The sequence below is a fragment of the Euphorbia lathyris genome, chromosome 6, assembly GCF_963576675.1.
Source record: "Euphorbia lathyris chromosome 6, ddEupLath1.1, whole genome shotgun sequence".
Lineage (NCBI taxonomy): Eukaryota > Viridiplantae > Streptophyta > Magnoliopsida > Malpighiales > Euphorbiaceae > Euphorbia > Euphorbia lathyris.
In genome coordinates, this window is record NC_088915.1 from 83103037 (window position 1) to 83129896 (window position 26860).

The window sequence follows — 26860 nt, forward strand, 5'->3', positions numbered from 1 at the left end:
CAACAACTCTGCCGATCACTCAACCATACCACAACCTCAAGTGCAGATTGAAAACACCATTCCAATCACTGACCATGTCATTCCTTTAACTCCTCTTCCTACCGGTCACACTGATGTCACTACAGGCTCTCAAAGCTATCTGAATGCCACTGAGTCCGGCAAAAAAATGATTGACTCAGTTCAAGCTTTGATTCAAGACTTTCACCAATCTACTTCTCTTGCTGCTGGGTCTTCATCTATTGAGACTACTCAGCTTTCCCAGGTCACTCAGCTTCTCAACGAAGTTAAGGGATTCAAGGACTTGCTGAACGTCATCATTACTTTTCAAGCACGGTAAGCTAAGCATGATTCAATCGCCAAGCTGGCCGAGATCCAGGTGACAACTGTGCAACACCTAAATGCTCTACAACAGCAAGTACAGAACTTGTCAGCTGTGAACCCTGGATATGCAACTTCTGATGAGGTAAAGATGCTTTTTGCTCAGCTTCACACCGAGCAACTCAATACCAATGAGCAAATGGTCTCTTACTCTCAGTGCTCAGTAGAGCAAATTGGTGAAGCTGTTCGACTGCTAAATCTGAACAAGCAGGAGATGGACACTGACGCAATGAAACAAAACGAGATGCTGTCTATCACAAGACAAACCTTCAATCACATCCATCACACAAATGTTCAGCGTCAGTACTTTGACACCTACTTACTCAAAACCTTTCATCAAGTCATTGCTGGACTGACTGATGCGCTTATATGGATTTGTAAGTCTGAAGCTTTCATCGTCAGTATGATCAGTGCTGCCGAACTCAATATACCTGATGAAGTCTCAAATCAGGGAGTTGCCATTTTTGATGGTGTAAATGAAAGCGCTGACCGACTAAAGCTCTGTCCAACGAACTGACCAGGGCTGTCTTAACCGACAGCTTTAGAATTCCTCCTCCCGATGCTGACAAAACGGGGGAGAAAGATCAAGCGAGAACACCAGCAAGAACACAGCATGGGTCAAGTCAGTCCCAACAGAAGAAAAAGAAATAGATATATAGGCTAGCTCAGTATAGGCTAAGTATGTAGTGTGTATTTCTTTTTGCCTATCTTTGAACGTTTGATTGTAAACACTGACTATCTATTTTTAATATCAATACTTGCATCTTCCATTCAAAACTCTGAGTTATGAATTATTTGTATACAATGCTGTGTATAATGTTATTCTGTATCTTCAATTAAATCAGCTATGTTTAAGACTTATAAAACTTACTGATTAAACTCAATACTGATAACATGTTTGACATTGACTTATATGCCTATATAACATTGTCTTATAGAACTCATTGAACAACAAATTACTCAGCGCACTCTAAATGATTAAACCTTCTGCTTAATACTTAGTAAATAGAATATGTTACATAAGCTGACCTATATCTGAAAACTGACCTTAGACTTACTCGATTAAACCTTTAAATGTTTAGAGTAAAACTAAGTCAGTAGCTCAACCCTGACGGGGGAGTTTGCTAAGATATAATAGGTCAACTATCATGGGGGAGCTCAATACTGAGTTCCTCGCTGAATAGTTTTGCCAACATCAAAATGGGGGAGTTTGTTGAAACACCTTTCCATATAATTTTGATTTGACAAAATTGTTTAAGTATAATTGAAATACATATTCTAAACACACTAAGTTTAAATGCTTTGATTTATTCTACTAATGTGTTTGTTCAATGTTGAGTTAAATTGTTTATAAGACACAAGAATTAAAAGGCCCAAGCCCAATACAAGTGTCAAAGCCCAAGTCAAACAACTCAGTACAACTCGGCCTGCGTTTGTCAAAACGTTATCGCTTTGGACAAAACGCAACTCAGCGAAAGAAGGATCTAGAAGACCTTCAGGAACAACTTCAAGATGAAGCTGCTGAGTAGACTCGACAAAGCGTACAAGACAGCAGCTGGCTAAGGAAAACTTCCAGACAAAGTATTTCCACTTTGGGTAAAGTTCAGACGACACAGTATGCTGTCTAGTTGACTTTACCATAAAAGGAGAGACAGTCTGCCGAGCTGACCAAAAGCTGACCGAGGACAGAAGATACACAAATCTGATTGGCCGAGAGCTCTGAGCAAGTCAGGATGACAACGACAGGAAGTCGTTTCCCTCCAATGGTTATTTCGAAATTCGAAATGACCGATGCCTCAAGACGTCTCTATAAATAGTGCCATCAGAAGCTTCATTACATACAGAACTTGATCAAGCCATTACGCTGACCAAATCTCTACGCAAATTTCTGCAAGCAAAAAGCAAAGCAATCTTACACTACATTCAATATCTTTTGTGTAAAAGTCTAGAGTGATTATTCAATCATCTAAGGTGTCTTAGCAAATCATTGTTTAGGACAAACACTTATCATTTCTAGAGATTAGAAAGGAGAGGCTGAGTACTCTGTTATAGTACTCAGTGAGAGATTAGGATTGAGTAGAGGTATAGAGGAAGGTACTCTTGTTATACTCAGTTGCTAAGATTGTAAAAGGTTTGAGGCTCTACCTTTAAAGAGCTCAGTAGAGGATTCGAAATCTCGGAACGTGTTCCTGGGACAGGACGTAGGCTTAGAAGAAGCCGAACCTGGATAAATCTACTAAGTAACGTATTTCTTACCTTAAACTCCTTATATATATTGCTTGCTTAAATAACTAAAAACTGACCAAGTAAAGAGGTCAAGCTGAGTTGTGCGCATTGAACATCTGAGCTCAGGAATAGACTTTAAGTGCTATCTCCTGACTCAAGTCAAGAAACTGACCTAGTCACCAGTTGACTAAGCCAGTATCTTACTGATTACTCAGCGCCGCTGTTAAAACCTTTTCTCCTAAGAAAAGAAGTCTGCCCTAAATCTTTAAAAAGTTTAAATAGTTCCTAACCTCCCCTTGGAACTATACTCGTAACATTATAAGGGACCAACAGGGCTTCCTTCTCTACAGAAATAATTCCTCCTTGAGGAATAGTACGATCGGTTATCAGCTCCTCACTCTAGTCACCCGCCTTCGAAGGCACTTTACCGGGATCCTCAGGCTCAAGGTCGATAAGGGGTTTGCTTTCTTCGGCGGATCCGTTCATCACCTTGCGAATGTGATCACGGATGTAGTCCTTGACTTCTGGAATATTGTGATACTTAAGGACAACATCCACGTCGGGAACCACGAACTCCGGATCTGTAAAATCAATCTCGGGATGCGCCAGTTGAACATACGCCATGATCCACTTGCCATAGTAGTAAGCTCGCTCCCCTAGCAAGATCTCCGTGTCCTCTAAAGCAGCTTCATGTTCTTTAGCATCCGCATCAATTTGCTCCTTCAATTTAAGGATCTCAGCATCCTTACTCTCATTTAGGGCAATAGCGGACGCAGCGTTCGCATTGGCAACGACCTCCTTCTCCAACCTTTCTATAGTTGCCTTATCCGCCACTCCTTGAAGGAGATCCGCTTCCATAGCATGCATACGGGTATATACCTATCAATGCAAAAGCCAATTCAAGCGAAAGAACAACAACAAAACTCTCCCAAAGGAGATCACTCTTTCATCCAAAAATGCGAAAAAAGATAGAAGGAACTTACCATAAGAAGCTCCGTTTTTCCCATCTGGACATGGGCAGAACCCGAGATCTTATTCTGGCTCTCCCAGACTTCCCCTAGTTGGCCGAGAGCTTCGTCCAAATCGTTGATGACAGATTCATTTCTCAGAGATCCTTTGTCGCCATATTTGGCGGACCAGTAAGCTCCCAAATCTGGCTTCACCAACTATGTAAGTATTAAGAAGCAGAAAGTAAGATTCAAGTAAGAGAAGAAAAAATAATACGGTCAACGTACCTCTTCGAGTCTCGCCGTTGGTTTCACGGCTCGCATGGCATCGGCGATTAGCTTTCCTCCACCAGTGGATACATATTTCTTCTTCTTTGGAAGAGGAGGATCAACCATGTCACCAGCAGGGCGCTTCTCCAAGCTCTTATGAGGAGTCGTGACCTGCCCCTTCTTTCGAGCTTCATCCTCCTTCAGTTTCTTGTGTATCTCTACAAGAGCGTGACTGGACTTAGACAAACCCCTAACAAAAGAACCATAAAATAATCAAGGTTCAAGGAAAAACAAAGTTACCTTCATCAAGTTCTGTAAACTTCACATAAGTGATCTTGTCCCCTTCCTGGCGGATTAAGGGAATATCATTCATCATGAAGTCCAAGGCGTCAGCGTATGTCCAGGCCTCCGCCTTGACACTTTTCATGGTTTCCGCCACTTCCTCATCACTGTCCGTCAATATACGCATGTCTCCAGCCATATGCAAAGGTTTGGCATTCCAAACCGATGGAAAGCCTAGAGACTCGCCCTCCCTTATCTTTACATAGAAAAATTTCTCATCCCAAAGATGGACATTGGACATTTTACCGTAGAAGGGCGAATAAGATTTGAACTTGGCGAAAGTGAAGAAAGATTCAACCTTTCGCTTTGTCGGTTTGTGAAGGGACCGAAAGACACGAGGGTTACATACTACCCCTAAGTTTGAAGCTAAGTAACAATCCAGAGCCAGATCTAACCATCCATTTGGATGCAGATGGCTGACAGTGATGTCAAAGTAGGCTAAGATATCCGCCATCATCTTAGGAAGAGGAAGCCAGAACCCTCTTTCTACATGACAACTGTACACAGATAAATACCCAGTGGGCGGACATGCGGGTCACTGATGAGCTTCCGCCAATTTAGTTTCATATTCTTTTATCCAAGGAAAGCGATCTGCAAGATTCGCTAGATCCGCGGCGCTCATACGGGAGGGAGTGGACTCCGCGCGAGGCGCCTTTTTCCTAGACAGGGCTGAAGAAGATGCCTTCATCCCCGAAAACCGCCTAGAATCTATTGCCGGAGCAAGACAAGTAACGGCGACGGGAAGGTTCTGAATCCTACCTGAGCGAGTTCGATTGCTATTACACGCCGAGTTACGCAACTCAGCTAAATCGCAACTAACAGTACCTTCGGAAGAAACAGAATTTTCCGAAGAAGAAGAAGTCCAGCTAACTACGGTTTCGGAAGAAGTGGTCAAATTAAAAAGTTCGAAAGTAGACTCGGAGGATGAAGAAGAACTCCGAAACATTCAGAAAAACAGAATGAAGAGATTCACTTACATGGGAGTTAAGGCTTTGAGGATTCTGAACTCCGGGAAAACTTTGGGCAAAAAACTCGAAGAAAGATGGAAGAGGAATGCAAATGAAGTGGAAAGAGAAAGAGAGGAAGGAAGAAGGCGTTTTCTCTTCCCTCGAGCGGCGCGCCTAAGACACGTGTCACCCATCGATTGGCATCGAACAGAGTGACCATCAATGCAAGCCATTATGACGACGCGCGAAGAAGTTCAAAAGCCCTAATGGGCTTTAAAGGAACTTTAGGGGGGCTTTTAATAACATTGGGATATTATCCAAAGGATCAAAAGGAGATATTCGTCCAGAACAGCCGTGTATTGATCACCTGATACCGGAATTCCATAGCGTATCAGGCGAGGGGATCCAACAGGCGGATCACCAAGACTCCGCCACGTGAGATCCGCAGTCAAACCTATGTGGAGATCCGCCATAACCCCTCGGTCCGCCAGCTGAGCAGCGGAGCCGATTCCGCAATAAAGGCCATTAATGAGCTATTAATAAGCTAATGGACATACCTAAAAGAAACAGTAACCGCCATTAATGAAGCATTAATGGAGACTTTCTAGTTACTAAAGGTTACAACTTCACGACTATATATAACTTGCTTCTCAAGCTATCAAGGTACACATTCACACAATCCTAGAAACCCTACCGAGTCAATTCAGTTTACTCTTCCATACTTTATACTAACTTTGGCATCGGAGCTTCCCCCGTCGAACCCAACGATGTTCCCACAGAGACGAAAGCTAATCGGAAATTCTCCACAAGTCATCAAATTCATTATGAATTCGAATTAACTTGATTATCTTTTATTGATTCGAAATAATATTTCGAATTGTTTTATTTTTTTATTTTTGAAGTTATGGGGTGAATAAATTGAGATAATTATAACAAGGCATAAAGCCCATTTGGCCCCTAAACAATAGAGCCCAATTCAATACCCCTCATTCTACTCAAATCAGCAATAAGGTCCCTATAGTATTCTTAGATGGTTAATCAACCCCTCACTTAACTGCTCTGCCTTCTTCTTCCTTGATTCTTCGTCTGCCTAACATGCAGAAAGCTTAATTGTTCCTACTAGTCTTCATCCATGGGTTTCCAACAATTATTTCAACTTATCACTTCAAAATCCACCAAAACTTGCAAAAATCAGAAGCAAGATTGCAGAAACTCTCATTACCAACTGATAAGTCATTCCTGGAAAAATTCATTTCACTGCTACTCAAACTAGATAAAAAAAACCAGCAATTTGGAATTCATACAAGTTTTAACATCATCATGAAGTAACAAAAATTAAAGATGGATATAGATATCTTAAATTCAAAATAATTACTGGAGCGGTGAAAAATGATTACTTACCAATAAAGGGGAGAGAAAGTTTCATATCAAAGCTCAATTCCCAGGTGTCAAAGGGAAAATAGCGAAATCTTTTTTAGCTGGAAAATTAGTAAAAATAGTATGCCAAAACCGAACCCTATGCTGCTTTTCAATGCCAACTCTTGCTTGCTTTGCCAGTTAATGCATCAAAATTTCCCGTTAATCGATCTAGTGGATAGGTAAGAGAAATGAATTTTGTTGTCGTCTCTGATCTCTTCTTGATGTACTGTGTTTCCCTTACGAATCCAAAATCAAAATAATAGGCTGCATCATCTTCCAAAACTCTTCCGGCGAAGAGGTCAAGGGAGAAGAAGGGAATTCAGTTAAGAGAGGTTGATTAAATATCTAAAGATACTATAGGGACCTTATTGCTGATTTGAATAGAGTGAGGGGTTAATTGAGTTTGGCTCTGTAGTTTAGGGGTTTAAATGGGCTTTATGCCTTATAACAAACGAGTCGACTTAAAAATTTGGTATTTAAGTTGATAAATAGAAGTTTTTGTTTGAATTGAAACTTAATCAATGAAAATTAAAGTAATCCAACTGATTATCTTTTGGGATAAATTAAACTAGATTAGTCACTTAATATTATATGAGAATGAGTATAATGAAAGCTATATGCATGTATGTTTAGATATGTAAAGAAAAACATTAGGGTTAAAATGAAAGTAGAGTTAATGCGTAAAAATACCAATAACGTTTTGGGTCAGAAGTAATTTTACCCTAACGTCTAAAGTGATACAATTTTATTTCTATCGTTGGAAGCCAAGGGCAATTTTACTCCTAACATTGATAAATTGGGTCAATTTGAGAAATAATTCATTAAACTGTTTTTTTGGTCATGAATCTTGTCATCTACACTTCACACGTGCATCATTTTATCAGTAATAAATCACAAACATATGTTAGGATGTGAAAAAAATTAAATAAAATAAAAAATCCAAAAAATTCATCGAATTGATAAATATTAATCTCCAATTCAATTATTAATTTCTTTTTTGAATCAATTATTAAATTATTAAAAATATGAAATCATTTTTTTTGGAACGAATTGATATGCAATTGGTGCAGAATAAGGAACAAAAATTCCGTGTTTTATAACAGTGTCTGAAATTGACCCAAATTATCAACGTTAGAGGTAAAATTACTTTTAACTACCAACATTGGGGATAAAATTGTACAAATTTATACATTAGAGATAAAATTGCTACAGACCCAAAATGTTAGAAGTATTTTTACACCTTAACACACAAAAGAACTTAGTTGATTTAGTGGACTTAGCTGGCTCAGTAATAAGGCCCAAATTGAAGTTGATGGTTCAATAACACATCCACCATCTTTTGGATATTAGGGTTTTATTTCATTTTTATACAGCAGACTCCACACTTCTTCTCTCTTCTTGTCTCTTTCAAAAGGAAACGCAGCTCCTTTTTTCATGGCCACCGGTTCTCCTTGCTCCGATTCGCTCTCGTTCACTCTCTCCTGGGATCTCCTAACTGGTCCCATGGTTTCTCGCTCATGTTCCGATCCTTAAGAGGTCTCATCGGACAAGTTCCGATATGACGGTGGTGGTTTTCGTCTCCGATGAAGAGCCTTGAGTCCCTGAGGAGGTCCGACCAGTCTATAGCTGTTTGAAAATGAATGAGATGATTTGATAACAACTCAATTTGCTGTGGAAAGTATATATTTTATTGATGTGATACTGAGTTTAAATACAGCAGACACAGTTACAGAATAACTGTTCAATAACTACATCCTACAAATCAGTGATTTAAATAACCACTTGAGACAACTGACTAAAATCATACAGATGAAAAATACAAGATAAAATAGCAGTTACTAAAGCATAAATTTAACACTCCTCCTTGCTTTGGTTATTCTTCTTGTACTTCATTCCTTTTCTTCCCAAAATAATGCACCTTCAACAAAATTCTCAGACCTTAAAAGTCTCTTCTGCTCTTGTGTCTGCAAAGCGTTCAACAACTCTGCCAAACTAATTGTTGACAGATCCTTAGTGTTTTCCAGAGAAGAAATGGTTGCTTCAAACCGTTCAGGAACAGTCACAAGAAGCTTTTGAACTAATCTAGAATCAGGAAATTCAGTACCGAGTAATCTTACTTTGTTAGCAATGCTAATCAATTTGTCTGAATACTCTTTGACAGTTTCTGAATCCTTCATCTTTTGAAATTCAAATTCTCTGATCAAGTTAAGAGCCTTCATTCCCTTGATCTTCTCATCTCCTTCAAATTCCTTCTTCAAGAAATTCCAGACTTCAAAAGCTGATTTTATTGTCATGATTCTGATAAAGATATCAGATGAGACTGCAACAAATAACGTAGCCCTGGCCTCCGACTTTCTTGATTTCTTCTCCTTGTGATTTTTTATCTGCGCCATAGTTGGATTATTGGATAATGGAGGAACTTCGTAGTCCTCTTCAACAGCTTCCCAGAGATCATTAGCCTCTAGATGTGCTTCCATCCTTGCTGCCCAAATATGATAGCCTTCACCATTGAAAACATGTGGTGCTAATGCAATAAATGGAGTTTGTGACAAATCCATAAAGAAGAAGAGAAAAGGAAATAATAACAAATTCACAAGTCCCTCAAGAAGAGAGCTCTGATACCATTTGTTGGAAATGAATGAGATGATTTGATAACAACTCAATTTGCTGTGGAAAGTATATATTTTATTGATGTGATACTGAGTTTAAATACAGCAGACACAGTTACAGAATAACTGTTCAATAACTACATCCTACAAATCAGTGATTTAAATAACCACTTGAGACAACTGACTAAAATCATATAGATGAAAAATACAAGATAAAATAGCAGTTACTAAAGCATAAATTTAACAATAGCTCACATGTAAAGGTAAGTTTAAGGTTCATCCTTTGATCTCTCTCTTCTCTTACCCCTGTTTCTCTTCCGGTTTTTGCGAGTTCTAAGAACTCCTACAGGCGTAAAGGGTATTTCGCTATGTTTGTTTGGTTTTGGTTTGTCTATGAGCTAAGGTTGATTCCTTGGCTCCGATCTTGGTTCGTGTATTTTGCTGCTCCCTTTGTGTTTTAGAGCATCTTCAACCATTATCTCCATATTTCTTTCCTTATCCCTAATTCTCTATTTTTTTCTTCTTCAATCCCTAAAATATAATTTATTTTCGAAAAAGAATATTTCATAGTTTTTTATTCTCTTTTTTATTCCATTGTTTTAATTTTACCTTGTTTTTTTTTCTTGATGAAATTAAATACTTATGCTTTGACCGATTTGCGATTTGGTACTTGATATTACATTAGAGTTTAATTTATTAGAATTTAATCGATAACCATTTCGAAATAAAAATTTTAAGAGTTAAATTATATTTTAAACAATTTTATCTTTTTAAGTTTGAAGTCATTTAGATTTTGTTTTTAATGAGAGAGAATGATAATGTTTAGAGATAGAAAATTCCAAAAATAATGATTTTGAAAAATTAAAAATATGATTATAAAGTAAATATGATACCAAACAAGTTTAATTATTAAAAAATTTAATTTTGAGATTGTTATTGGTCAAATTTGATAAAATAAAAAAAAACATGTAAGATTTTGCAACCATAAGATATATTTTTGTGACCATAGTTACCACATCGCAAATCGGCTAAACTACATGATTTACTAGATTAAGTGGATTGATTAGAATCTACAAGATTTTTTATTCCAATCACAAGTAAATTACATAAAATATATCTGAATTATACCCAAGTTCAAACTTTGGTATTTATATTAAATTTTATCTTAAAAATATACTTTAAGTATTGGTTACCGAATATTTAAATACGTTTCTCAGGTAAAAGATCGGTCAACAATTGTTTAACCATTTTTAAACAAATAATTGGACCAATTATACATTTATAAACTATAAAAATTTATGCTGTTTCTCTCTCATTTGAATTTCTCTCTCTTTGTGTCTCTCTCCTCAAATCTCTTTCTTTCTTCACGTCTCTCTCCTCAAATCTCTTTCTTTCTTCAGTTGCTGTTAATTAAATTGTCTAACTTAAAAAATGAAATAGTTGTGGTCGAGCAAAGACGACTAGCTGATTAAGCAGTCAATGGACTTAGAAATTTAGATGTAAAAGACTTTATCGTTGGACTTTAAAACCTGCTTTTTTTTTATCTTAATAGCTATCTCAAAATTAAAATCTATTTAATCCCTAACTTTTTCTTTAACTCTAGCAGCGGATGAGACACAGTCAAATTGATGAGATAATCACAGTAAAGGCATCTAATAGTGATAGCGAGCAGAGAAATTTTACTGATAATGAATCTATATTTTAATAATTTTTACTTTGAAAGTATATTTTAATAACTTCTTAGTGGATATAAATAATATTATAATAGAAAATAACTTTTAAGAGAACATTTCTTTTGTACTTTTGGATCATTTTACACTTAACATATAGATTGCTCCTCATCTATTAGGGTCAAATTTGACCATCATCTCCTTAATAGACAATTTCATATATTAGGGTCAAATTTGACCCTCATCTCCTTAATTTATATTGTTATTGATTATTTTTTTTGTACATTTGTTTTAATTTTACACTTAACATATAGATTGTCCCCACTGTCTCTAAATCTTAGATCCGTCCCTGGGTAAATAGTCCCTTCCAAAAAAAATATTTCGGACACGGTTTAATGGGGTAATTTTTCAAAAATTACCTCAAACAAAAGATTAATCTAAACTTTTGTTTCTAAGGTAAACTTCAAAATATAACTAAAATGTAAAATTACTCACAATCCCAAGGTAACTAATTTCAACTTGAATCGCAACAGCTAATTCGCATTCAAATTTTACTATTTTATTGTTAACACTTTTGTTTAATTTTAATGCCATTATTTGATGGAGGTTTCCTTCCACATTAAATGTCTGATGCGGTATATACTAAGGATGACCGTATTTTTACAGGGAGCAACATGATGGGTTATTTAATTTCTTCAGGTTTAACCTATAGTTTTTGTGAAAGCGTTTATAGGTCCAAAAAAATTTCGAATTTTTTCGGGGACTCGCTGAAAATATTGAAGACGTAATGGGGGATGTAAAACCGTCCCCGCACTGTCACTTTTCCACCTCTAGTTCAGAACCTCTATGTCATGTAGTGTGCATTACTAATTATAAAATGTCTGAAGTAAATGGAAGACCGAATTGCTGCTGAATTTTTTAGGAAAGTTATGGTCTTAGGATAAGCAATGAATCTATAGGGACAATGGACTTTGATGTCCTTTATGGGGTATATCTCATTACTGCTTTTATATTTGTTAACACTTTTGTTTAATCTTAATGTCATTATTAGATGATGATGATTTCCGAATAAAATGTATGATGCGGTATATACTAAAGATGACCGTATTTTTACAAGGAGCAACACGATTGTTTATTTAATTCATTTAGATTCAACTTATAGGTTTCGTCCGGGCGTTTGTAGGTTTAAAAAAATCTCCGAATTTTTTCAGGGGCTCCCCGAAAATACTATGGACGTAATGGAGGATGTAAAACCGTCCTCACACCGTCCCTTTTCCACTATCTTACACTGGAAGAGCATTCAATTTTATCGAGAAAAAAAGGTAAAGTTAAAACTAAGGATGACCATATTTTTACAGGAAGCAACAAGATTGGTTATTTAATTTCTATAGTTTCAACCTATAGTTTTTGTGCGGGCATGTGTAGGTCCAAAAAATTTCCAAATTTTTTCGAGGACTTCCCAAAAACATTGGGGACGTAATGGGGGATGTAAAATCGTCCAAACACCATCCCTTTTCCACCCCTAGTTCGGAACATCTATGCCAGGTTGTGTGCATTACTAGATATGAAATATCCGAGGTAAATGGAAGACCGAATGGCTACTGAATTTTCTAAAAAAGTTATGGTCTTATGATGGACAAGTAATGTATAGGGACAATGGACTTTGACGTCCTTTATGGGGTATATCTCGTTAGTGCTTCTATATTTGAGAAAACCCGTTATAAGGTAAGAAAAATGTTGATTGTAAAATTGATTCCTATAATTCTTTATGTTTTAATTGTTTATTTGGGATTAAATGGATGATTAAATAAATTCTTTATATGACTCCTCACGGTGGCCATAATTTCTAGGGACCCGGCATATGGTCCTACAACATATACAGGAATGATGGTACTGAATTTAGAGAATATCGGATTTTGTCTAAGTCTACAAACCATGGCGATTAGTATATTCATGAAAGTCTAACGGTAGGGACTAAAAAGTTTATCGAGAAAAACGTTAGGGACTAAACACTTCATCAAGAAAAAGGTTAGGGACCTTACTATGTGTTTTTTAAAATACAGGGAGTAAATAGTGTGTTTTGTCAAGATATAGGGACTAATAAATTAATTACCCTATAAATTTTTTTAATTTTTCCAAATATCTCTATTGATGCTTTTCACGAAATTATTGGCAAGTTCTCTTACTTTTCTCTATAATGCATTTAACAATCTTCGAATTATCCGGCTCAATCTCCAAAATCCTAAACTCCATGCCTAATTAGAAGCATTCCATATTGGACATGAGTGGTGAAGCTCTTAGCCTAGTGGTTGAGAGCTTACCTATGCCTTGGAAGGTCATGGGTTCGAATCACATCCGGGTCTGGTGGGGATTTTTCTTTCTTCTTTAATGTAAGCGCATTGCGCAAATTTAAAAAAATAATATTGGACATGATATCTATTAGCTTCAAAATATAAATATTAAAAGAAAAAACAAATACAAATACTATATATATTTATTATATACGAGTTGCATATGTCATTTTATAATAGATTTGGAAATGAAAATCTTTAAACTCAACAAAAAAAAATATTTGGATTTTAATTTTTTGTTAGAAGACATATAAAAACATGAGATAGAAGTTTTGTTAATAATATATGAAATTGGCTCAATTTGTTAATAGTAGACTGATAACTTGCCGGATCCGATTTGATATTCTCTGCCAGAGTTACCTGCAAAACAGAACCGGAGACAGGATCTCCGGGAAAACTCTCCGACGATCAAGTCAGTTTTTGTAAGAAGGTTGGTAATTTGACAATAGTATTGCGGGGAAAATTGTGAGCGTACCTTTTTCCCTCGTTCTTAAGGCCTTTTATAGGTGTTTTTTAGGTAACCGCCGAGGGCGGTTACTCCTTAGTGGGCCACGTTCTGAGGGCGGTTCCCCCTTTTTAGGCCATGTCCCTTTCGTGGCTTTCATGGCAACGAACGTGGTTCTGAGCGGGAGTCTTGATGCTCCGTTTAGGAATTCGGGGCGGTTACTCGCTTCACCCGTTTTCGCTTATTCGGGTCCCATTCGGGGCGGTTACTCGCTGCGCCCGCTTCCTTTATTCGGGTCTCATCCGATCTTAGACCATAGGTCTAAGTATGGGCTGGGCCTGCGAAATGAGTATGACCCGGTTTAGCCTCGCGGGTCATCACATGCCTCCCCTTTAGTTTGATACAAGAGCCCTTTAGGGTCTGTTCATAGGGGACGCTTCGTTTTCGCTTGTCTATTCAAAATTCAAATGGTTGATGAAGTTTCAACCAGTTCTCATGGGTCTGATTCCCACCCCGCTGACTTCCTCCACCTGGCGAATACAACCGACGAGGGTCTAGGTTTTGACCCTAAGAAGTTGATTCCGCCACATGTCCCAACCCCCCGTTTGTTACCAAAGAGGGACAGGTTGGGAAGCCTAGTTTGTCGCGAGACCATTGAGGATTTGCGGGTGCAATATCCTTGGCTCCAAGGTCTCGAGACCATCATTCCCGGGGAGGATAGAGGACCGGGCGATTACCCAAAGGGGTATTTCACCATTTTCGTCGCCTAGATTATCTGCGGCTTCACTTATCCGCTGGCGGATGAGATTGCTTCCATCCTCGGCGGTTACAGAATCGCACCCGGGCAGTTACATCCAAATGGATGGGCCGACTTGACCCTGGATAAATTTCTGGCGGATTGTTTGGAGGTTCCTTTCTCGCTTAAAATTTTCTCCAAGCTTCATCATTTCAAGAGTTCGGCGGGGTATTTCACTTTCATCCGCCAGAGCGGATACTATGGTTTTGACGAGAAACTGAACAAGATCCGCGAGTGGGATCGCTCTTACTTTTTTTATCAAGTTTAATGAGGGAAATCCGAACTTCCTTCGCCATTGGGGCCGGCCCAATGTGAAGAGTTTGAACTTCGGTTATCCCAGCGAGGAAGAATCCGCCGTCATCAAGTTCCTGAAGAGTACCCCTCCTTTTGTATGGACATATGATCAGGCCTTCCATATGCTAAGGAGCCGAGTAGCGATTGCCTACCGCGAGGGGGATCACGTGGTCTATATCCCTTATCGCGTTTTTGTACAAGGTACTTTTTATTTCCAAGTTGATGATTTCTTTTAATCCTTTGCAGGGGTGATCCTTTATCTCAAATCGCTGCAGATCGGGAGGCTAAAGCCTTAGCGAGAAGGAAGAAGCGGATGGCGGACTAGGACCTTTGGCATGGCCGTGAGTTTTTCTTGCAAGGACATTGTCTCTTCCATATGCAATGTCCTCGGGCGGCTTCCCTCTGCTTCCCGTGTGCGCGAACAAGTACCGCTCCCTACCGCTGTGGAGGGGATCGAGAAGCGTTCTGTAGAGGTATATTGTTGCTTGTCATTGTCTTTCAAGGATCTTGCATCCATTGTAACCGCCTATTTCTATTCGCCCTTTTTTATTCGTGAGCCGTCTTATATGCAGATTATCAATTTCGCTGAGGGCATTCTCCGAAGGGATGCCGAGCGAGCCAAGGAGTTGGAAGGTCTTGGTACTGAATTGGCGACTCAGAAGTCACTTTATGATGATGTCCAAGGGAAGGTGAAGGTCCTAGAAGGCGCCCTTCAGAAGGCTGTGAGCGAGAAGGAGGAGGCTCTTAAATCTCTTCAGGCTAAGTCCGATGAGCTGCGAAAGGCCCTCGATGATCTAGCTGATTCCAAGGAGACACAAAAGAAGAGGGCTGAGGAAATTCTGGCTGAAGACGGTGCCCGCATCTACTAGTATGGGGAGCGGATTCATGCCGCTTATGAGCATGGACATCAGGGTCTCGTACTTAACCGCCCCAAGGTTCCCATCCCTGAAAAGGATTTAACTGAGAAGTGGGACAAGCTGGAAGCCGAGGATGCTGATATGGATGAGGTACTCCTCTTAGATTGGAAGAGTTTTCAGGAATCTCCAATTATCGGCGAGACCCCTACCCAGAATGCGGAAGAAGGAGCACCGCAGGACATCTCTCAGCCTGAGCAAGAGGTACCGCCCTCTGAAGCATTTATTGATTCGAGGGTTGAGGATTCGCTTGAAGTAGATCCGCCCACTGGAGGAGATGAGGGAGTCGCTGGAGGCGAGGAAAGCAATAGGGGTGAAGGAGAGGAAGTCTTAGCATAGTTTAATTTATATTCGGACTTTTTGTATGTAACAAACTGCCCATATATATTAATTTTCTTTCACTTGCCGCTTTGCCTATACGTGCGATTATTGTCACTTTATTTTCATGTATGATCCTTGCCTTTTGCCGACTTCATACTTGTAATTCTTCATAGTAATTTTTGCTTTCGCTAGGGTGGCCAAACCTTTTTTGCAATTTTTGAGTACTCGTTTATTCGCTTAATTTTATGCCTTACTCTATTATTTTTCTTTCGAAAATAATATAATCATAAGGTTAATCATAAGGTTTTGCGAGTGATGCGTAATCATGCATCCGCCTTTCTTTAATAGGCAACACATTTATGTGTTTTTTGAGTTTAACCCTAAGGGTTTTGCGAGTGATGCGTAATCATGCATCCGCCTTTCTTTAATAGGCAACACATTTATGTGTTTTTTGAGTTTAACCCTAAGGGTTTTGCGAGTGATGCGTAATCATGCATCTGCCTTTCTTTAATAGGCAACACATTTATGTGTTTTTTGAGTTTAACCCTAAGGGTTTTGCGAGTGATGCGTAATCATGCATCCGCCTTTCTTTAATAGGCAACACATTTATGTGTTTTTAAGAACAATCCGCATTCGGGCGTAACATATTGAATAAATGTAATAATTGAACACCTTTATTGATAAAGAGAAAAGGTTTATTACATAGGTACACCAACTGTGTGGGATCAAAGCCTCATTAAAACCTTTTATCAGAAAACCCAATGGGAAAAACTCATAAAAGGAAAAAGAGTACTCGTCATTTCCTCGAACTACTCGGCCTTTTTATATAGGCGTAGATTCTCTAGATTCCAGGTGCGCGGGAGCTTCTTTCCGCTCATTTCTTCTATTTCAAAAGTGGCTGGTCCCAACTTCTTGGATACTTTGTATGGTCCGATCCAGTTGACGTCCAGCTTGCCTTTGCCATCTCTGGATTGTATTTTATCCGCTTTTTTCAAGACCAAGTCGTTCTCGTTGATTATTACTTTTCGCATTCTTCTGTCATGATATTTCTTGATTCTATTGCGATATACTGCCATTCGCATGTAAGCTTTTTCTCTTCGTTCCTCCACAGAATCCAAAGCATCTCTAATGTTGATAGGATTTTGTGTGTCGCAATAATAAATTATCCGATCTGTGGGTGACTTGATTTCAACAGGTAGGACTGCTTTGTTGGTCCCTTGTAAGGTTGCAAATATAGTTCCAAGGGGGGGTTAGGAACTATTTTACCTTTTTGAAATAATTTGGGCAGATTTCTTTTCTTTAAGAAAAGTTTATAAAACAGCGGCACTTAACACTCAGCAATACATTGGCTTAGTCAACTAGTGACTAGGACAGCTTTGTTGCTTAGGTCAGGAAATAGCACTTAGAGTCTATTCCTGAGCCTGCTTGTTTGTAGCGCACAACTCAGCTTGACCTCTTTTACTTGGTCAGTTTTAGTTTGTTTTAAGCAAGCAATATAAATAAGGAGTTAAGGTTTAAGAAAACTTCACTCAGCAGATTTATCCAGGTTCGGCTTCTTCTAAGCCTACGTCCTGTCCCCGGAACACTTCCGAGATTTCAAATCCTCTACTGAGCTCTTTAAAGGTAGAGCCTCAAACCTTTTACAATATCAGCAATTGAGTATGACAAGAGTACCTTCCTCTATACTTCTACTCAATCCTAATCTCTCCGCTGAGTACTTAAAACCGAGTACTCAGCCTCTCCTTTCTACTTCTAGAAATGATAAAGATTTTGTCCTAAACAACAATTGCTAGAACACCTTAGATGATTGAAAAACAATCACTCTAGACTTTTACACAAATGAATAGACTTTGTAGTGTAAGAATTTTTCTTTGCTTTTGATGGAGAACTTTTATATACGTTTGGTCAGCGTAACGGCTTTTGCTCAAAGTTCTCTAAAGAATGTGGATTCTGAATGCTCTATTTATAGAGAGCTTCTGGTTATTTCGAATTTCGAAATAACCGTTGGAGGGAAACGGCTACAAGTCGCTTTCACTGAGTCTGCCAGTAGTTTTCTTTAGCCAATCAGATTCCAGCGTCTTCTGTTCTTCGGTCAGTGTGTCAGTATGTTCCACCATTTTGGGTAACGTCAACCAGACAGCTTGTTGTGTCTTCTGAACTTTACTAAATGGGGAAATACTTTGTCTGGAAGCTGTCTTATGGTCAGCAGCTGTCTTGCACGTTTTATCGAGACAGCTCAGCAGCTTCATACCGAAGTTATCTACGTGGATCTTCTCGATCCTTCTTTACTCAGCATGCGTTTCATCACTTCAACGGCGACGTTTTGGAGATACGCGGGCTGAGTGGTCTTTGGCTTGTTTGACTTGGGCCTTGATTTCCATATAGGGCTTGAGCCTTATGATCTTTATGTCTTATGATAAATTATAAACTCAACATTGAACAAACACATTAGTAACACTAAATCAAAGCATTTAAACTTAGTGTGTTGTAGAATATTTACTTTCACTTAATTAATTTTGTCAAATCAAAATCTTGTGGAAAGGTGTTTCAACAAACTCCCCCATTTTGATGTTGGCAAAACTAATCAGCAAGGAACTCAGTATGTGCTCCCCCATGATAGTTGACCTTTTCAATTAAGTGAACTCCCCCGTGAGGACAGAACTACTGACCTAGTTTTATTCTAAACATTCTAAGGTTTAGCTGAATAAGCCTAAGATCAGTTTTCAGTTATAGGTCAGCTTATGGGTCATATTCTATTTTACTCGGTATTCAGCGGAAGTGATGTATAGTGACGGAGCGCTGAGTAAATCATTTGTTCAATGGTTTATATTTGACAAGTTCAAACATTTATATGCAGCATGCATTTATATAATACTTGGCATTTGATGGATGAATAATCAATAATTTAAATTCGAATGCAAGTATTTCAGAAGTTAGGCATATTGTTTAAAACAAAACAACAAACAAGAAAAACATTACAAAGCAAGATAACGAAATAACAAAATAAACTTCTTCTTCCTAACTTCTAACACTCTAGTTTCTTTCACTTAGAGTCTCTAGTTTCTTTCACTTAGAGTTCCTTCTCCTTAGTTGCCACTTTTCTCCCTCGTTTTGCCAGCATCAGCAGTAGGCAAATCAACGGTAGGGGCAGGAGAATTAGCCTGATCCTGCAGCACACGTATTTGACCCTCCAAGGAATTCATGTGACTGACCATAGTCAGTATGAGTTCGGTCATTTTGGTCAGTTGAGCATGTGGTGGTGGCTGCGGCTGGACAGAGGAGAAGTGATTGATCAAAACATGGATTTCACGCAGAATATGGTGAGTGACAGGTGGATGAGAGGACTGAGCATGAGTTGGTGGAGGATGGGCTTGTTTTTGAAGCAGAGTGTTAGCTGAGGCGATGACACGCCGTCCTGACTCAGTGGCACCTAGATGTGCATATTTGGCAGGAGTGGGCTCACACTGAGTGCCTTGTGTAGTGACAGGACTACAAGGCGTGTTGACCTCATATGCTGAGTTGCTTTGAGCTTGAGGTGGGAGTGGATCTTCTTTTGGACTCGCAGGGGTTTTGGCTTGTTTCTCACTTGGAGGAACAGAGGCTTGTTTTTGTGGAGACCCCTCTTGGGTAATGTGGGGCTCAAGAACAGATTCTGCTTCTGTTCTCAGTTTCTTCTCAGCTGACTCAGCTGGGTCCTGATCAGCTTTCCTCTTGTTTCTTTCCATCAGCCTTACCTTTCTCGGGACAGTACGAATATCCTTCGAGCAGGCTCCCTTTTTCTTCTTCTTCTCAGCTTCAGCAATCTCAGATGGCACAGTACAAGGATTCTCAGTTTGAGGTTCATTGGTTGGTTCTGTACCCTCAGCAGTGTGTGCAGCTTCAGCCATAACATCATCTATAATGGCATCCAGGTTTGTCAGATTTTCCATTTCTCCAATGGGTTGCTCACCCTCAGCCATAGGATCCTCCTCCTCAGAGGTTTCATTCTCATCATACCCTTTCAGGGGTTGGCTGTGTGATAGTCCATTCATCAGACATGCTGTGATAGCAGTTCCTGTTGAACTTATTTCATCAACAGTTTCTATGTTCTGGTCTTGTATTATCCGGGTGATGAGAGAACCTAAACGGAGCGTCCTTCCACTTCGTTGAAAGGCTCCTACCAGAAATACAGGTAGATTGAATGGAGTGCTAGTCAGCATATGCCAGATGAAACACTGTTCAAAGTTAGAGGCAGATGAGGGAGAGCTGAGTTTAGGGAAGATAAAGTTGGTCAGCAAGAAGTGGGCCATCTTCTGATTTTTGCCCATGCAGGTGCTGGGTACTTCTCCCTTGTAGTTTCTGGGTTTACAGAACCCCTTCATCTTTTCTGCGATGGCTTTTGGTATCGGCTCCTTTGTTGTCCTGAACTGAATCCCTGTATTTGGTATCTCTAGCAATGTGGCTAGATATTCAGGGGTTATCACTATCTTTTGACCCTTGACTGTGGTCTCTAGGTAGTCAGAGTCATCTGCATCAACATGCAGGTTGGAGTAGAACTCTCTCACCATTGTGGGATAGGTTTGACCGGAAAGAGAGAAGAGACCTGTCCATTTGTTGTTTTTGATCCATTCACAGAATGGAGTCTCTGAAGAGATGAAATCAGGATGGAAGAATCGACTCCTTAGTACCTCTTGATTCTTGGCCCAAGAGTGTACTTTGATCATTTTTCTCATTAGGCTAGTTGAAGGACCAGCCTGGTCAGAGGATTTGAGAGTTGGAGAGAAATAACTTTCGTTATAAGACATTTTTGAAGTTTTGAAGCTCTTTGGAAAATTTAGAAGCTTTCTTAGGGTTCAATGTATATGTGACGATGGTAGTGGGTTAGTATTTACTATTTATAGATTTTATGGTTTAGGGTTCCGTTTGAATTTTATCCAGTTTTGCTCTGGGTTGTCCAATCGGCAGAAACCCTGACACTTATGACACTATTAAGACGTTATTCGGCGCATGCGCAGTACAGGTGTCACTTTGCGTGTAGTGACATTAAATGCTAATAAGTGCTTTTACTTAGCGTTTGTTGATATAAACGTTTCATATTCTAAGTAGTCAGTGCATTCATTAAGGATGGTTTTTAGTTCAAGTTCGAAAACTAATTTACTCAGTGTGCAAGATTACTCAGTATTGTATATTCAGTCAGTTTCAATGACATACTCAGCAAACAATAAATCATTCAGCATGTAATTCATTCAGCATTCAATCATCATTTATGCACATAAATTTACTGAAGAGAATTAAACATACCAATTGCTTCTCTCAGTATGCTAAATTGCTCTCGTGCTAGAGGCTTTGTAAAGATATCAGCAAGCTGCTCGTCTGTTGGCACATAAGTCAGCTTGATTTCTTTCTTGAGTACATGATCTCTGATGAAGTGATGTCTTATGCTGACATGTTTCATCCTGCTGTGTTGAACTGGGTTCTTTGAGAGGTCAATTGCACTTTTGTTGTCGCATTTGACTTCAATTGTCTTTGTTTGAACACCATAATCTTCAAGCTGTTGCTTAATCCAAAGGACCTGAGCAACACAGCTTCCAGCAGTAATGTACTCAGCTTCAGTTGTGGACAGGGCTACTGACGCCTGCTTCTTGCTGAACCAAGATACAAGACAGCTTCCTAGGAATTGGCATCCTCCAGAGGTGCTTTTTCTTTCCAGTTTGTCTCGTCCATAGTCAGCGTCAGTGTATCCGATGAGTGTAAAGTCATGAGTATTTGGATACCACAGACCTGCATTTACTGAGCTTTGCAAATATCTAAGGATCCTTTTTACAGCTATGTAATGGGATTCCTTAGGGTTAGCTTGATATCTAGCACAATAACATACTGAGAACTGAATGTCCGGTCTACTTGCTGTTAAGTAAAGTAAAGAGCCAATCATACCTCGGTATAACTTGCTGTCTACTGGCTTACCATTCTCATCAGCGCAGAGGACAGTGTCAGTGCCCATAGGAGTGGATATTGGCTTACAATGTTCTAGTTCATATTTCTTCAATATCTCCTTGGCATATTTAGCTTGACTTATGAATATGCCATTCTTTCCTTGCTTAATTTGAAGTCCGAGGAAGAAGTTGAGTTCTCCCATCATTGACATTTCGAATTCAGTCTGCATTTGTTTGCTAAATTCCTTGCACATAGATTCATTAGTAGCACCGAATATAATATCATCTACATATATTTGTGCCAGCAGGGTATCTTTACCCTTTCTCTTAATGAATAAGGTTGTATCAGCTTGACCCCTGACGTAACCTCTAGTCAGTAAAAAGTTGGTCAGCCTCTCATACCAAGCACGTGGTGCTTGCTTGAGTCCATACAGAGCCTTTTTGAGTTTGTAAACGTGGTTTGGGAACTTAGAATCCTCAACCCCTGTAGGCTGATTTACATAGACCTCCTCGTCTATTACTCCATTAAGAAAGGCACTTTTGACATCCATTTGAAACAGTTTAAAGTTCATGTAAGATGCATATGCACATAAAATCCTAATAGCTTCTAGCCTTGCCACTGGGGCAAAGGTCTCACCGTAGTCTATACCTTCTTGCTGACTGTAGCCCTGAGCTACAAGTCTTGCCTTGTTTCTGACTACGTTTCCTTGCTCATCTAGCTTGTTCCTGAAGACCCATCTTGTTCCAATGATCTTTTGGCTCCTAGGATGTGGCACTAACTCCCATACATTATTCCTCCTGAACTGATTGAGTTCCTCTTGCATGGCATTCATCCAGAATTCGTCATCTTCAGCTTCGGCAAAGTTCTTCGGCTCAAGTACTGAGACAAAAGCTACATTGCCGAGATATTTCCTTAGTTGATTTCTTGTCATCAGCGTATTTCCAGCTGAGTCAAGAATTGCATTTTTTGAATGCCCTCTTGGGACTCTTATCTCCTTTGGTAGACTTGTGTCTTGATCTATCTGTGTTTCAACATTCTCTGCAGAAGTAGATGGGTCAGTGAAAGTAATTTTAGGTTCACTCTTACTTTTGGTCAGCCGTTTTATGAAGGACTCAGTGGCTGGTTCTTGATCAGTAGGTGCTGAGTTTGGTTCATCTTCTGTCAGCGGCTGGTATCTTCCTGCAGGGTTAGTTTCATCGAATTGCACATGTATAGATTCTTCTAATGCTTGAGTTCTCTTATTAAAAACTCTGTATGCTTTGCTGTTTGTTGAGTAGCCTAGAAAGATAGCCTCATCAGCTTTTGAATCAAATTTGGCTAAGCTATCTTTGGTATTTAAAATAAAACACCTACAGCCAAAGGCACGAAAGTATCCAATGTTGGGCTTTCGTCCTTTCCAAAGTTCATATGGGGTTTTCTTAAGTATAGGTCTAACTAAAGCCCTATTCAGAATATAGCATGCTGTGTTGACAGCTTCTCCCCAAAAATACTTTGGAAGCCTATGCTCATCCAGCATTGTCCTGGCAATCTCAACCAGAGTTCTGTTCTTCCTTTCAACAACCCCATTTTGCTGAGGCGTTCTAGGAGCAGAGAAATTGTGGTCAATGCCGCTGGCTTCACAGAATTCAACAAACTTCTGGTTCTTGAATTCTCCACCATTATCACTACGGATATGAGCTAATTTTAGGTCTTTCTCATTTTCAATTTTTCTAACCAAGTTTGAAAATGTCTCAAAGGTCTCATCCTTACTGGTCAGCAGGATAACCCATGTGTACCGAGAGAAATCATCTACAATAACCAAGGAAAACCTTCTTCCACCCAGACTCAGCGGCTGGACTGGACCAAAGAGATCCAAGTGTAGCATTTCTAACGGACGCTTAGTTGAGACAATGTTTTTACTTTGAAAAGATTGCTTGGTTTGTTTTCCAGCTTGGCAGGCATGGCATAATTGATCTTTTTGAAATTTAAGTTCAGGCAGTCCCTCAACCAATTGCTTTCTTGCTAATTTGGCCAGGAGGTCCATGCTTACATGACCAAGTCTCATGTGCCATAGCCAGGAATTTTCTTCCTTTGTGACTAAGCATACAGTTTTTGAAAACTTCTTTTCGAGGTTTAGCATAAAGACATTGTCTATCCGAGGGGCAGTTAAAATTAACTCATTTGATTTTTCCTCATATATTTTACATCCAGTTTCGTCAAATATAACTTTTCTTCCATTATCACATAGCTGAGCTACGCTGAGTAAGTTATATTTGAGTCCGCTGACTAGGGAGACAGATTCAATAGTGGGATTACCTCCAACGGTGTCTGATCCTACTATTTTACCCTTTTTGTTGTCTCCAAAACTTACGCTTCCTCCTCGTTTACGTTCGAACGTGATGAATTGAGTTTCATCACCCGTCATATGCCTTGAGCATGCGCTGTCAATATACCACATTTTTTACTTCTCGGCACATCTCAGGCTTACCTGCATTGTAATCAGTTTCCTTTAGGTACCCAATTCTTTTTGGGTCCTGACTTGTTAGGTTCAACAGGTAAAGCATCATATTTTATTTTGTGGCGACATACATTAATAGTGTGGCCACTTTTTCCACAGAAGTCACAACTGACTTTCTTTTTAGGACTCTTTACTGACTTGTCAGCACCCTAGTGCTGAGCGTGCCAGCACACCTTAGTGGTGTGTCCTAACTTCCCATAAAAGTCACACTGGACTCTTCGCTGGGGATTTCGTCTCTGCTGAGTACCTTGGTACTGAGTACCTTGATACTTAGTTCTCAGAGGAAAATTATTTTTGTTTGGAACCTTTAGTTGGTTCTGAATGGTTGTGACATCCTTCCTCAGTTTCTTGGAAACTGACTGGACTTCAACTACAGACTCATGAATGGTTTTCATATTTTCATGCAAAACTGAGTTGTCTTGAAGAAGGTATCTGAGGTCACTCAGTTTGACCTCTTCCACCTCATCACAGCGCCGACTGAGTGTTTTAATCTTTTTGTTACACTTTTTGACAAGTGTGTAAAGATCACTCAGGGCATTACCCATTTCATTTCTGAGTTGAGAGAGTGAGATTACCTCATTGGATTGCTCTTCATTGTCTGACTTATCAGATTGGTCAGCATGCTCAGAAATGCATGGCTCAGCAAGTTCGTCAGCCATGAAGCATATCTTCGCTGACTCGGTGGCCTCAGTTTCTGTTGATGAAGATTCATCATTGTTACTCCAAGTAGCCACCATTGCATTCTTCCCACTTTTCTTGTCTTTCCTCAGCGTGGGGCAGTTTGACTTAATATGGCCATCTTGGTGGCACTCAAAGCATGTAATGGGCTTTGAGCTGTCCTTTCTGTATTTGTTGTCGCTTGAGTCAGCCTTATACTTATCAAACTTTTTGTAAGGCTTTTTGGAATATTTGTCGTTCTTCCTGAACAGCCTCTTCATCTTTCTTGTGAACATAGCCATCTCCTCATCATCAGTTGAACTCCCGTCAGTGGAGTCAGCCTTCATGACAAGTGACTTCTGCTTCTTGTCATCAGATTTTTCCTTCACCTCAAAGTTCTTCATTGATATCTCATGGGTCAGCAATGAACCGATGAGTTCGTCATATTTGTAGGTGGTTAAATCCTGAGCTTCCTCAACTGCTGTCTTCTTTGCTTGCCAGTCTTTTGGAAGACTCCTGAGTATCTTTTTGACTTGTTCTTCCTCAGTGAAGATTTTCCCAAGTCTCTTGAGCTCATTAATGATGTTGGTGAACCTTGCGTTCATGTCTGAAATGCCCTCATCATTGTTCATCTCGAACAGCTCGTACAGTCTCATCTGCTGATTCACCTTGGATTCTTTTACTTTGTTTGTTCCCTCGTAGGTGACTTCCAGCTTTTTCCAGATCTCTTGTGCCGACTCACAACCTGAGATTTTGTTATATTCTGCAGCATCGAGCGCACAGTGAAGCATATTGATAGCCGAAGCATGGTTTTGAAGCTTCTTAAGATCATCCTCTGTCCATTCAACCTCAGCTTTAACAACTGACTGGCCAGCAACAACTTTCACAGGTACAAACGGGCCTTGGACTATAGATAGCCAGGCACTCATGTTTGTAGTTTGAATGAAGTTTTTCATCCTATTCTTCCAAAAGGTATAGTTTGACCCGAAGAATAGGGGAGGCATGGTAATGGACAGCCCCTCAGGTAATATCTGAGTTGTCTGGTTTCCAGGGAGAAACCGAGTGCTGTTTTCGCCCATGGTATGGATCAACTCAAGGTTGTTAGACCTTTAGTAATGAGCTTTTAGGCTCTGATACCACTTGTTGGTCCCTTGTAAGGTTGCAAATATAGTTCCAAGGGGGGGTTAGGAACTATTTTACCTTTTTGAAATAATTTGGGCAGATTTCTTTTCTTTAAGAAAAGTTTATAAAACAGCGGCACTTAACACTCAGCAAGACACTGGCTTAGTCAACTAGTGACTAGGACAGCTTCGTTGCTTAGGTCAGGAAATAGCACTTAGAGTCTATTCCTGAGCCTGCTCGTTTGTAGCGCACAACTCAGCTTGACCTCTTTTACTTGGTCAGTTTTAGTTTGTTTTAAGCAAGCAATATAAATAAGGAGTTAAGGTTTAAGAAAACTTCACTCAGCAGATTTATCCAGGTTCGGCTTCTTCTAAGCCTACGTCCTGTCCCCGGAACACTTCCGAGATTTCAAATCCTCTACTGAGCTCTTTAAAGGTAGAGCCTCAAACCTTTTACAATATCAGCAATTGAGTATGACAAGAGTACCTTCCTCTATACTTCTACTCAATCCTAATCTCTCCGCTGAGTACTTAAAACCGAGTACTCAGCCTCTCCTTTCTACTTCTAGAAATGATAAAGATTTTGTCCTAAACAACAATTGCTAGAACACCTTAGATGATTGAAAAACAATCACTCTAGACTTTTACACAAATGAATAGACTTTGTAGTGTAAGAATTTTTCTTTGCTTTTGATGGAGAACTTTTTTATACGTTTGGTCAGCGTAACGGCTTTTGCTCAAAG